The 13,902-nt window shown below is 37.7% G+C and overlaps 1 protein-coding gene across 1 annotated transcript in view; it reads left to right on the forward strand.

The window, feature by feature from the left end:
• Positions 1–7,113: 7,113 nt before the first annotated feature.
• The window catches only part of LOC140231216 (semaphorin-1A-like), a 46,788-nt gene continuing 39,999 nt past the window's right edge, over positions 7,114–13,902 (forward strand). The window contains exons 1-2 of the mRNA XM_072311361.1: positions 7,114–7,163; positions 11,945–12,026. The gene's annotated coding sequence lies outside the window, so the exon portion shown is untranslated. The remainder of the gene's footprint in view (positions 7,164–11,944; positions 12,027–13,902) is intronic.

Raw genomic sequence — 13,902 nt, forward strand, 5'->3', positions numbered from 1 at the left:
GATCCACGAAGTAACATCATTTACGTTGTAATCTTATTTCGTTTTTTTTTTTTTTTAAAATTGAACATTACGCGATATTTTATCATCTCATCAAAGCAACACTTTTGAACTGCGGGTCTCGATCTCACGGCTATATGGATGTTGGGATCTGAAATATTTTCCCCCCAAAAAAAGCAATATGAATATTAAAAGCATACATGCGCTGGTCGTCATGTTCCATCAGTGATTACAGGAATAGACGAGAGGAAAACCTGGAGGCAAATTTTGAATTATTTGTACATTTATTTAGATGTTTACACCATATATTCACTGGATTGTATCTCCTTCCAAGCGCTGTCCTTAGACAGAAAAATCCGTCTGTCCGGAGGAATCTTATATATATATATATATATATATATATTTTTTTTTTTTTTTTTTTTTTTGACGTTATCGCTCTCCTCCGGAGGGGGATCCGTGAAGCCAGACGCAGTCTCCACGGATCATTATCCCCGACGACCAGATACAATGTCCGGATAAAGCATATTGGATAAGAATATTATTACAATGCGTCAAAGTAGAACATCTATACTTAGGACAGGAAACTGGATGAAACTGGAAGTCAACTGCGTGCTGCTATTTCAACAAAAGCATAAAGCTGTACAAGACAGAGATGGTTCTACCAGGGATGTCTTCCACCTCCCTGGTTCCAATACCGCTTGTTTCAACGAGCACACCAGCAAGTTTAATCGATACTTGGCAGCACATGAAACCTTAAAAACAGAAGATATAATTCAAAAGCCCGACTTCTGTAGATAAGAAATGTCAAAATCATCATCTACGTAATACAGTAAGTCCATAGATTTTTTTTTTAAAGTGAAAACATGCTAAATTCAGTTGTTTCTTATAAATACTATGAAGGTGCAAAGGGTCTATCATATAAATGCAAGTTTCTATATCTTACTGCGCTTGAAAGGACACCTATCTATTCACCGCACTAAGTACATTGGTGCCTACATCATTTTCAGATGACATGAGATGAAACGTTGACAGAATACACTGATACGTTCTTACTTTTCTTAAATCAGGTTGGTGGGGGTGCACACGTAGTAGTCGACATCGCGCGACTAGAATAGTCTCACAGAAATTGTGGTATACCTATACCGGTGGTACTTCAGCTATAGAATAATGCACATGGAGAGCGCTAATATCACTAGCTGGCGCCCTTTAACCGTACCGTAGATGAGCAGTTGCACCAGAAATGTACACCCGAGAGACCTGGGCTGAGAGATCGTGATAAATCCTAGTATTTCGTTGTAGGATTCATCCATGACACTTGCTCCTGGGAAAATTGCTCCCATGAAATATCTGCATGCTAAGCCAAATGTAAATTCTACCCACGAACAAAACCGAAACCCTAATCCTTAACACCTAACATAAAACTAAACCTAAAACCCTATTAACAACCCTAATCTTAAACCTGACATCAAACTAAACCTAAAACCCTATTCACAACCTTAACCCTATATAAGTCATTGGGGAAACGTGCAGACAATAATCGCCGCAGGAGCAAAATGTCGCGTCATCCGTTGGGTTGGATCAGTCCAGTCATCTCTCAGTAACTCCATGATCCAGTCTAACCATGGAGCTATACAAGATATCTTGTATCTCCATGGTCTAACCATTGAGCTATCGTTTTAGCTCCATTGCATGGTCTAACCAAGGAGTGTAGTGAATCGATGTTCCAAAGCTTATAGGATCCCGCACCCTGTCACGCGCATTGGAAAAACAACAGCAACAACGAAATTTTGATAAAAACGTTAAAAAAAAGCCCCTAAAGATTCAATAATTATTTCTTCCTTGTCATTGATATTTGGTGCGCGCTATGTACACCAGCTGAGTCAATTGCTGTGGATTCGTCGCATCACTGGCATCTGTTATTGTTTTTTATACTACGTCAATTTTTAAGTGATTTTTTTTAAGTGATCCATTCACTTATCATGTATTGCTCTTTTTCTTTGTTTTCTGTGACCAGTTTTTACTGTCGTTGTTTTCAACGTAATGCGATGATTGTGGAGAATGAATTCAATTCAAAATTGAACTCAGTTATGGAATGACCAAAAATGTTAAAGTGCCTGTTCTGAAGTGTTTCCGCATTAATATTGATGATGGGGAAAACAGAACAAAAAAAAACAAACAAACAAACAAACAAACATGAGGATACTGTAATGACACAAGATTCGCAACCAGATTAGGGTAGGGGTTATTATTATACACATCTCTGTCGTACTGCCGTGCTGTGGTCTGGCTAGGTAGGGGTGTGCCCCTTGAAGTTTGGCAAAATAGCGATGATATAATAATTGCTGCTATACTTCTACACTTACCTCTAATGATGATAATGATGATAGTAATAATGACAATAATCTCTGATGTCATTCGTAACAAATCATGTAGTTAAACATGTGTATCATGTAAACAACGCCCCTCTTGAACCTTATGAATCCGTGAAGTACATTTTACGGTTTAATTTTAAATTGTACATTTGCACATTTGTACATTTTAACCATCACTTCTGATCTGAAGACTTAGTGGACCTAAAACATTAATAATACTGTCAACAAAGCCAATTACGTCCTTGCATTTCTAAGACGCAATCTTCGCATAAAATCCATTGATGTCAAAGCCACAGCTAACAAAACGTGAATTCGATCAATAGAGTATGTTTCCTCTGTTTGGGACCCAACTTCATCTCATTTCGTATTTTCATTTATTTCCAAATTCTCATTAAACTGCTAAGAATGAGGTGAGAACAATGACATTGCATTGGATTACAATAAAAAATGTACAAAGATACAACAGAGAGAAAAAAAAAACACACACAAAACATGAAATTCTAAGAGAGAAAATGAAGGAGCCAGCAGGGGCCATTCTACGGCTGGGCTCCCACTTGAGGTTTTTTTTTTTTTTTTTTTTTTTTTTTTTTTTTCAATGGGGCAGGCAAATTGTGGCAGGAAGATCACAGATATGCAAACATTATATATATTATATTGGTAAAATTTCAGCGAAGACTACATGTAATTATTCAACAAATATATTTCATATATTCGCTTTAAAGAGACAAGAGACGGACATCTAACTTCCAAGAACTTCATCCACAAAGTGGAAATGTTCCAGAGAAGAGCTGCGAGATTCACTCCGAATCGCTACCATTTATTTAATGTCACTAAATCGTTGTAAAAATCTGATCGGACCACTCTTGAACAGCGCAGAGAAAATGACAGGTTAACCATGATGTACCAAATACACAATAATCTTCCTCATCTTAATCCACAGGACGTAAATATCAAACAGGCTACCCAGTTCACGAGAGCCACCCAACCTCATTCCTATCGGATATCATACTCCAGAACTCAATCGCATCGTCATTGTTTCTTTCCCCGAACAGTTTCACGGAGCTGGATTTCCCTGCCCTCAGAAATTGTTGCAGCGCCATCTGTGGGAGCATTCCGTAATCGTTTGCTATCCGTGTGTTTGTAAATAATTATCTGTACAGATAAACTGTGATTAGAATGTAAATAACACAGTCTGCAAGAATCGTCAGCTAATTGAATGAGACAGACTTAACAACAACAAGAAGAAAAAAAAGCAAGAGATACAAGAATATTCAAGAAAAAATTTTACTTTCGGAACTCTTTTGTTGCCCAGTTGCCGCTGTTTGCTACATGTGCGAGATCCAGTCAAATGAGGTGGTAGACAGAGCGGCCAAAGTAACAAGCCTTAACACACAATCAAGTTGATGTTCAAAATAGATTAGATAAAAGTGAGGCAATATAGTAATAGTATTATCAGTTGATATTATTAGGCAGAAATGGCAAAAGAGCAGGGAAGGAACAGTGTCCCCTCTAAAAAGCAAACAAAATCATGTATATCAGTGACATTCAAATGTGAATTAAATCAAAAGAGCAGTGCGACAATTTTGCACTGTTTAAAGATGGATAATATTATTTTGTTTGAATAATATTATGATCATTTTTTTTTTATTAAAGAAGCAGGATGTTGGGCTATGTGAAAGATGTGGAGAACCAGAAACCACGAAACACTTTAATCGAATGCACTTTATAGACTCATGATAGAAAGAACAATGCTTTTAGTTAAAACAAATTGCAAGGAAATAAGGAACATATTCTGAGATTCCTACATTCATCAGAGTACTCAAACCAAAAAGCAATGGTGGCCGTTGTAAGAAGGACACAGAGATTCTCCTTCTTATAATCAATTACAATAAATTGTTGAACCGCGGGAAATACAATGCTCAATTCAACTATAATGTAAGTGTGTATGTGTAAGTATACGTCACGTGCGTAATACGCACGTGCATAGGGTATGAATTTAAAGGGTGTGTACAGTTCTGGTTGAGGTGATGATTTAGCTTTTAACGTTTTGCGAGATATTCAAAAACCACTCCATGACATGTCAAAGAGCATGCAATTCCAAGGGGTATCAAAAGTTTATTTGATGAAAATCGGTTTTGAAATGGCTGATATATCCAAAAACAAGGTGGAACAAAGAGATCCTAATAAAAGGCGTGGCCTGTCGCCTTTTATTATTATCATTTTTTTTTTATATCTCAGCCATTTGAAAACCAATTTTCATCAAATAAACGTTGAATCATTCTTAAAATTACATGCTCTTTCATATTATATAAGAGGTTTTTCATTATCTCACTTAGGAATGTTCAAAACATGAATCCCCACCTCAACCAGTACTATCCCAGTCCCTTTAAGACTAGCGTATAATGTAACTATGTATGCAAGAGGTGCACTGTTATATGTATGATTTTAGTGATGAAAGATGATCTAGCTAAATGGTAGTAAGGCTTGAAAACTAGAACGCCTTCTCGTCACTAATCGAACAAGTCATAGAAAGAAAGATCAGACATCAGGCATACACGTCATACAATAATGATATATTCGGAGGTTTTATGCGAAGAGGTTTCACGTGGACGAGTCGTTAAGCAAGTCACTCTGATGAAGCTGTCCACACAAGGAGCCATCGGTATACAGCAAGGAGGTGACTCACCTCTCTGGCTCTGGTATCAGACGGTAAAACAATGGGTTTAAAGATAGTTACAAAGCCATGGTCAGCGTTGATAAGCGATTACCTTGTTGATTATTCACGGGAATCCTTATTTATGTATATAGGGGCCTAGATTACAGAAAACACATTTATGATATTAAAACACAATGTAAGAAATGCGACCTTCACTATGGGGCTCACACTTGTAAATGATAAAATACTGGAATATCCCTGACCACATCACAAAATTGTATCGAAGATTCTAAACTAAATGAAGAAAATCAGAAAAGGCGGGGAGGGTGGGGGGGGGGGGGCGAAGGGGTTCAAGAGTTCGAACGAAATTGCTACCCCCTCTCTCTTATACATGTACAATTTGTTTTCTTTAGTTCTTTTATATTCTTACGTTTCTTTTATGTACTAGATCTTAGTAGTTGAATTAGTCATAAATAATAAAATAATCATACAGTATTTTAATGTATTTCTCTGTTTTGACTACCACTGAAACATAGTTCAAAATACATAACGTTAATCTGATTGATAAATCAAACTCTTTTACAATACTTTGTAGACAATAAGGTGATAACGACTCCCCCTTATGCAAGGATAACTGAATGTATCTATATAATATTCATCTTATACAGAACTACATTGACACTGCAAGATACATTTTTGTGCACTGGACGTTCTCCTCTCTCCTGCGTCGTGTAGAAAAATAGCTTTAGATTACGCTGGGACGCAACGTATAAAAAAATAGAATCGCGCCCCCATTATGATCAGTCCATGAAGTAGTTCTCCACGTTGCAAACACAGAACTATATGCGGACGTAAAAATAGCCCAGTACGCGTAGTGAAAAACTCAGGCGACGCAAGCTAAAATAGATCGACTTGACGCGCGCTTTTGCGCACGCTCAGAACATGTTTTTTCCCTCTGAACGTCGGCGCGTCTAAAATCTAAAGCTCCCTATTATTGCGAGGGAACGCAATAATATTGCGTGGGAACGCAATATTATTGCGAGGGAACGCAATAATATTGCGTGGGAACGCAATAATTATTGCGAGGGAACGCAATAATTATTGCGAGGGAACGCAATAAATATTGCGAGGGAAAGCAATAATTATTGCGAGGGAACGCAATAATATTGCGAAGGAACGTAATATTATTGCGAGGGAACGCAATGTTATTGCGAGGGAACGCATATTGCGAGGGAACGCAATATTATTGCTAGGGAACGCAATAATATTGCGTACGTGGGAACGCAATAATATTGCGTGGGAACGCAATGATTATTGCGAGAGAACGTAATAATTATTGCGAGGGAACGCAATAATTATTGCAAGGAACGCAATAATATTGCGAGGGAATTAACGCAATATTATTGCGAGGGAACGCAATAATCCATTGAGTTTTTTTTTTTTTTTTTTTTTTTTTCCTCATGACATGTCACCTGGCGGGCTCCGTACATAAAGGTCAATATCTGCTCTTTACAAAAAGCTCAGTAAATTTCAAGAAGAGAAATGAAAGAAAAAGTGAATAATTCTTTTTTTTTTTTCCAGGCAAAAATGTGTGATTAATACGTCGTTGGGCCTAAAAAAAAAAAAAAAAAAAAAAAAAAAAAAAAAAAAAAAAACCTTTTAAGGGTGGTACAATGTATTTAATAGTTCGGTGTGGGTATTCAATCCATGTTTATGTATGTAATACAAATTATAGATAGGCCTATATAAATGGCATACAAGTAGACTCTTCACCTGTATTCAATTATTGATCAGTATTCAATTATTGATCACCCTGTATGCCTGCTAATTTTTTTCTTTTGAATTGCTAGAAGATACAGTACCATAATTGGTGACCCGATCGACGGTGTACTTTTTCCGGACTGGGACTGGGAATTTTATTCGATCCCACCCGGAAGCAAAAAGCAAAGCAACCGATCGACGCGTCGATTATTGTACATTGCACTCATCTTATACGGACCGTCGGGCGGCGAACTAGTTACGCCCTAGAGTAGTAACGTTAGTTGTTGCCTCTAACAGTTGACTGATTATGTGCACTTGAATTGGTTGCGTGATCTGTAGCAGAAGGTTGAAAATTCCGCCGAAAATAGCCTGAAAAGGTAATCGTATATCAGTAAAATGTATGCAGATTAGTTAAAGGGATCGTACAGATTTGGTTGAGACCTAATTTCAGGTTTCTAACATTTTTTAGTGAGATAATGAGAAACCTCTTATGAAATATGAAAGGGCATGTAATTCTAACAATGTTATGAGGAATTCAACGTTCATTTGATGAAAATTGGTTTTAAAATGGCTGAGATATCCACAAAAGAGCGATTCTAATAAAGTGTGGGACCCACACTTTGTTACGATCGCTTTGTGAATTATTACGATTGCTGCCTTTGGATGTTTCAGTCATTCCAAACCCGATTTTCATCAAATAAACTTTGAATTCCTCTTAAAATGGTATGCTCTGTACTATAGTATAGATATCTATCATAAGTTCTTTCTTTGTATCTTGCAAAAAGTTAAAAGCCCAATTCTCATCTCCACCAATACTGTACCATCCCTTTAATGCTGTGTTATAGACTAGAGATCTAGGTAGTCTAGTACAGTGTAACTAGTATCCCGTAACCTGGGGCCCTCCTCTCCGAAAAGCGAGGCGATAATACCGGTACTATTATTACTGGCATGGTTTACTGCGTACAATGCCTTGTACACAGTAAACCATGCCAGTAGTAGAAGAACTGTAGTTAGACTCTATCTGTAAATCTAACAGTGTCCAACACTGTCCACAATTTACAAATCGACACTTAAAACCGACACACCTTTTTTCATTGCGTGTACTTGAACGAACATTCACGCAGCCATGAGACTACGCGCATAGTGCCAGTGAGTGGTTTTGCATTCTTCACTGGAGTCGTGGAGATTTGATGATGCCAAAATATTACCGGTAGGCCTACTGAAAAAAACAATAATAGACAAGATTACAGCAAAACAATGATAACATTGATTATAAATGCACCATTGGAAAAGCATCGGTCAGTATTGCCACATTGGTAATCCTGGAGTTTTCATTTCACACGTATTGTCAGTGGAGGGTGTAACATTTTGTTAGGGGTGTTACTGTTGGTTTCAAAACTATGCTACGCGTTTAGCCGCAACTGTATCAGATAGTGTGTGTGCCAAAATAACCTATGCGTTCGAAGCAGTTATCTCTGAGCGTGTACTGGTACGCACTGGTACCGCAAATTGCATTTTTAATGAGCGCTTGTGAATTAAGACTTCTATTATAAAAGTATTTTCTTTACATGTGAGTAAGATTCCAGGCATATTGTGACATATTTTAAGTAGCCTAGGATGGCCCTGGTATCTATTGATATAAAAAACATTAAGGTGTCGATGTGTTGGACACCCACAACCATACATACAGTGTATGAATGTACCGTATGAGAGTGGATCATATCACTGGACACTTTTTTTTTGTGGCTCTGAATTCCCTACTCAGAGGATGAAATTTCAGCCAAAAATAGCACCGTTATTCACGAAGTCCTGAAAATTACAAATTCTGCAAAATTATGAAAATCATTCACTCCGATTTTTGTGAAATAGACTTCAAATATACCCCTCTCCAAAAAATTGTCTTTTTGCGCGGTGTAAAATTGCATTATAAAATAAAGAATTCCGGACACTATTTATGCCTCCGCCACAAAGTGGTGCCGGAGGCATTATGTTTTCGGGTTGTCCGTCCGTCTGTCCGTCCTTCCGTCCTTCTGTCCGTCTGTCCTTCCGACCGTCCGTCCTTCCGTCCATCCGTAATGAATTTTGTGGACAGGGTAACTATCAAAACCTTTTCAGGTATCCTAATGAAACTTGGCATGTATGTGTATTAGGTGGTGAAGTTGTGCCTATCAACTTTTGGCTGCACATGCTCAAGGTCAAAGGTCAAAAGGTCAAGGTCAAATACATAAAAATTTCACTATTTCCACCATATCTATATGCAATGCCTGAAGATATTTTCTTGAAACTTAGTATATACATGTACAATGTATTACCCAATTAAGATTCGCTGGTGAAATTTTGGGTCATGAGGTCAAAGGTCAAAGGTCAAAAGGTCAAGTAAAATATTAAAACTTCACCTTTTTTGTCTGTACTTTGGAAATTGTTCAAGGTATCTTCATGGAACATAGTATATATACATGTACTGACTGGCAGTGATTATCAGGAGAATTTAGGGTTCATGGGGTCAAAGGTCAGGGGTCAAAGGTCAAGGGCAACACTTCAAAATTTTACTATTTCCCTCATGTTTATGCAATGCCAGCAGGATTATTTTTTTTACACTTGGTGTACATGCATGTATAACCTAATAGAGATTCTCTGGAAAGTTTTTTTTTTCTTTTGTTTTTGTCTCAAAGGTCAAAAGGTCATCTGAAGATCAAGTGAAAGTGCTGAACTAATTTTTTCCTCCATATCTCGGAAGTGGCTCAAGTTATCTTGAAACGTACTACATATTTATGCATGTTCTGCCTGACAGTGATTATCTTATGAATTTTAGGGTCAAAGGCCAGATGAAAATGGTAACAATTTACTATTCAATACAGAAATTGTACTTTTTCTCCATACCTTGAAAATTACTCAATGCATAAACGTATGAATGGGTCAAAGTCAAGTTAAAATCCTTAAATCCCAAATACATGCTCTCCTATTCATCCAATTAAACCTAGGTCAAGGAAGGTGAACATTCAACACATTTGTGACAGACTTGTCATCTTAATATTTTGCCAATTTTGTGAAAATGTAATCACACATTGTCCACATGTACTATCTAGACCTATTAGGAGAATCATGCATGGCAGAGGCATACCAGTCGCCATAGCGACATTTCTAGTTTTGTCATGGAATAATTAATGTCCTTGGCACCTTGCCCCCATGTCCTTGCACCAGAATCACAATTCATACCCATAATTGACCATACACATTCATTGGCAAATGAGGTTTAAATTTTCTCTTTTACGGTAAATATCAAACTCGAACATTTCTAACAGTTCACGCGATGAAACCTTGGGATAAATTGACATCTTCTAAATCTGAGGTGAAATGTGAATTTCTCACCGTTTTTACATTTCTGTGTCACCTTTTTTTTTTTGCGATCCATGCAACGCTCTGTAACTGTTAGTGTGAGGCTAATCTACGAAGTCCCGCGTGTATTGAATGTCATTAGTATGCAAAAATGTACAAGTACCATGATGTCCGGTAATACCAATGCCTGTATACCATTGTCATAGAAACTCTATATTGCCAGACTCATCCACTGTCAGTCTCAGATAATCATAATGAAAATGATAATTTTTTTTTTTTTTTTTTTTTTTTTTTGGGGGGGGGGGGGGAAATTTAGTGTAGTGAACAACTTCCACAGTTTTGAAGCAATTGAAATCAGATTTGGCAGGCATTATGGCCTTGAGGTATAGATGTGAGAAAAAAAAAATGTTGATTAGAAGTGGAAGATTTGCTGAAAGTTGAATTTTTGATAATAAGTGTAATGATTATAGAATTTATTTAAATGAATGAATTGAATGAGATATATGTAATATGTATTATGAATATATAATGGTTATTATTTTTATTTTTCTGCAACAAGTATTGCAAAACATTTATGTTTCATGTTTTTCGTAATCTGTGACGTATATGTTGTTCAACAAACAATTGTTATCTGTATCTTTTGTATGTAACGCTGGTGGAGGGCGCATTTCCACATTCGCATTGTGGACAATAAAACAATTCAATTCAATTCAATTCAATAATCGTGAGGTTATTAAGACAGTCAAAGAGGAAAAGAAGCTTGGGGTGTATTTTTCTCTGAACCTCATTACTCGTCATGTACACAAAGTGGCTGGCAAGGTGAATAAAGATATTTGGTGTGAAAAAAAGACTTTTATTCACTTGACAATAGAAGTGTTTGTCTTTCTGTATGAGGCCCTAGTGCAGTCATGGACTGAACTTACAAAGAGTGATGCATAAAAGCTTGAATCGGTTCAGAGGAAAGCAACCAAGTTGGTATCTGAAGTTAAATCCTTGTACACATTATACTGACAAGAGACTCAAGTCTTTGGGGATTCTATCCCTAGAGTACAGTGAATGTGTGGATATGATTTAAGTGTTCAAGGTTTTGCATGATACAGAAGATTTTCATTTAGCTGTTTCTTTGTTATTGATTTAGTTACTTGTGGTCATAAGTTTAAGTTGTATAAAGGAAGGTGTCGCATTAGGGCAGTAAAAGATTAAACACTTTCAGCCAGAGAGTAGTGAATTTTTGGAGTAGCCTTTGTGCTGATGCTGTCGAGGCAACGTCAGTCAATGCCTTCAAGTCTAAACCGACCCTAAAAATGCTCCCACCCCTAGCGATTTCAAACAAAATTTCTTTGCTATTGTAGTCACGATAGCACAATATTTCGATATCGATAGTGCAATTGTTATCGCTTCGGCGCAGTCGCCATCTTTTCCCATATTTTGCTGGTTCTTAGTTGTGGTTTACAACTTTCAGCATTTTTCTTTTTTTTTTTTTTTGCGATTTATCAGCTTGCTTTAAATGTAATCTGTGTGTATAGAAGCATGATTTTTTTTTTCTTAGAATATTCGTTTTTTCAGTTTCACAAGTTCCTTTCTTTTTCTTCATGGAGTCATACAGTGTTCGCTTTATGCAAAGTGCAGTGGTAACAAACAAAACAAAACAAAACAAAAAAAGATGGTCCATTACGCCAATCCACCTTTTTTTATTTATTTTTTTTTTTTGGGGGGGGGGGCTAAGCTCAATGATCACTAGAAACAGAAGGATAGCAATTATAATCCGGATTGCACAAATTGACCACCTGTTGGTTACTTCACATTGAACTTCTCTACTCAGGTCCAGGATTGGATCTGTTGAATGGTCATCTACAAGTCTGTGACTTACTGTGTATACTGGGTGTCGTCGTAGGTGATTAAAGGTAATGTTTACCATTGGGAGCAGTGATTTAAAAAACTATCCCAAGTTATCACATTTGATGCATATGTGTAGGTCAGTTGTATCACAAAACATGCTACCATATAAAATTTCCTAATGAAGCACCAAATATAAGAAGATATCACTATTTTCCTCAATAAACCATAACTGTAGATGGTTTATTCTACAAACAATTTTATAATAACTACTGTTCACATTTTGTATGTTTAACCATACTTACGGTAACATCGATCATTCTGATTAAGATTTTTACAGTGGTTATTTCTATCCCTTACTCACATTTTAGAACTATTTTGAAGCAGTAAAGCTGGGTTTTTGTTTCATCTGCAAATGGTAAATAATGCCTTTAACGTAAGGAATAAAACCTAATGCATGTATAGAAGACCAGAACATCCTGGACCCTGGAATGTTGTCAAGCATGAAACACATTTTTTTCCCCCCTGTCTTATGCACAATGCACTGAAGCTTCTGGTTGTACAGTGTAGATCTAGCACTACAATCTTTAAATAGGCACCCTTAGTTTTTGTGTTTTGTTTTTTGTTTTTGAAGTAGACTATGTATTATAATGTTACATCCATTTTAAATGCCATTTTAGTGGGTGTAATGCACTTGTCAATTGAAGTCCCGGCCCATGGGTACCCGGGGATGGCCGGGACTTGCAACCAAGTTGGGCGGGGATTTCAGCATTTTTTTTCGCCCGGGTGGGTCGGGAATAGACCGGGCTTTGTAGGGGGAAATTCACTTAATTTGCCCCGGTGGGCCGGGGATGTACCGGGGTGTTGTCGGGGGAAATTCAATTATTTTGCCCCGGTGGGTCGGGAATGGACCGGGGTTTGTCGGGGGAGATTCACTTATTTTGCCCCGGTGGGTGGGGAATAAACCGGGGTTTGTCGGGGAAATTCGCTCCAACCAAATGGCAGGCATTTGGGGCGGGAATTTTGGCCGGGATTGAGCCAGATTTTGCTTGAGAGTTGATTATGACTTGTACCATTTCCAGTACGGTAATGTGACCATAAATTATTTCGCTTGACTAGCAATTCCCCGCTATATTGAGGACTCCGTAACGTTGCCCAAAAGTTGCGTAAACGCATGAATCACGTAAAGAGCCTAGCGTTAAACATGCGCGATTTGCGCATTTCATGAATTTTTCTGACGTGGAACCTTCGATCGTATTGTCCGCGGATGTGCGCCGGATCGGCGCTTTACGCGATTCTACGCGGGCGGGCTCGGTCACACTGCCCAAAAGTTGCGTAATCGCATAAATCACGTACCGGTAACTAAGAAATTTGGTATTGTGTGCTTGTCCGTCGAGAATTTTACCATTTTTCGCTGATTTACGCAATGAAAAAACACCGATGAATTGCGCAAGAACTACGGAAAGATCACGCAAAAATATAGCGCCACAATCATACGTGAGTTGTTAGTGATACATTAGTGATTCCTCGATCAGTATTTCGTGAGTATTTACCGTGTTCTGTTATATAGAGATACATAGGCCTACGCCAATATTTTTTTTCAGTGATTTTCAGTGATACGTAGGTGTTTCAAGCGCGAAACATGCGTCATTATTTATAGTCTGCTTTTTTGTCAGTGGAGAGTCTTGGTGAACGCGATAGCGGCAACATTTTTGCGAACAATCGCTGATATTTCGCGCATTGTTCGCGTAAGAACCACGCAAACTACACAAAAATTAGGTAAAACAGCGCAATACTGCATAAAATTTTTACGCGAAGCCGAGTTTTGAGCTCCTCAAAACATGGAACTGCGTAAAGTGCCGATCCGGCGCACATCGGCTGACAACTACGAAGGTTCAAAATTGTAGACAAACTCATAAAATGCGCAAATCGCGCATCGTATCG

Source organism: Diadema setosum, chromosome 7, assembly GCF_964275005.1.
Source record: "Diadema setosum chromosome 7, eeDiaSeto1, whole genome shotgun sequence".
NCBI classification, from domain to species: Eukaryota; Metazoa; Echinodermata; class Echinoidea; order Diadematoida; family Diadematidae; genus Diadema; species Diadema setosum.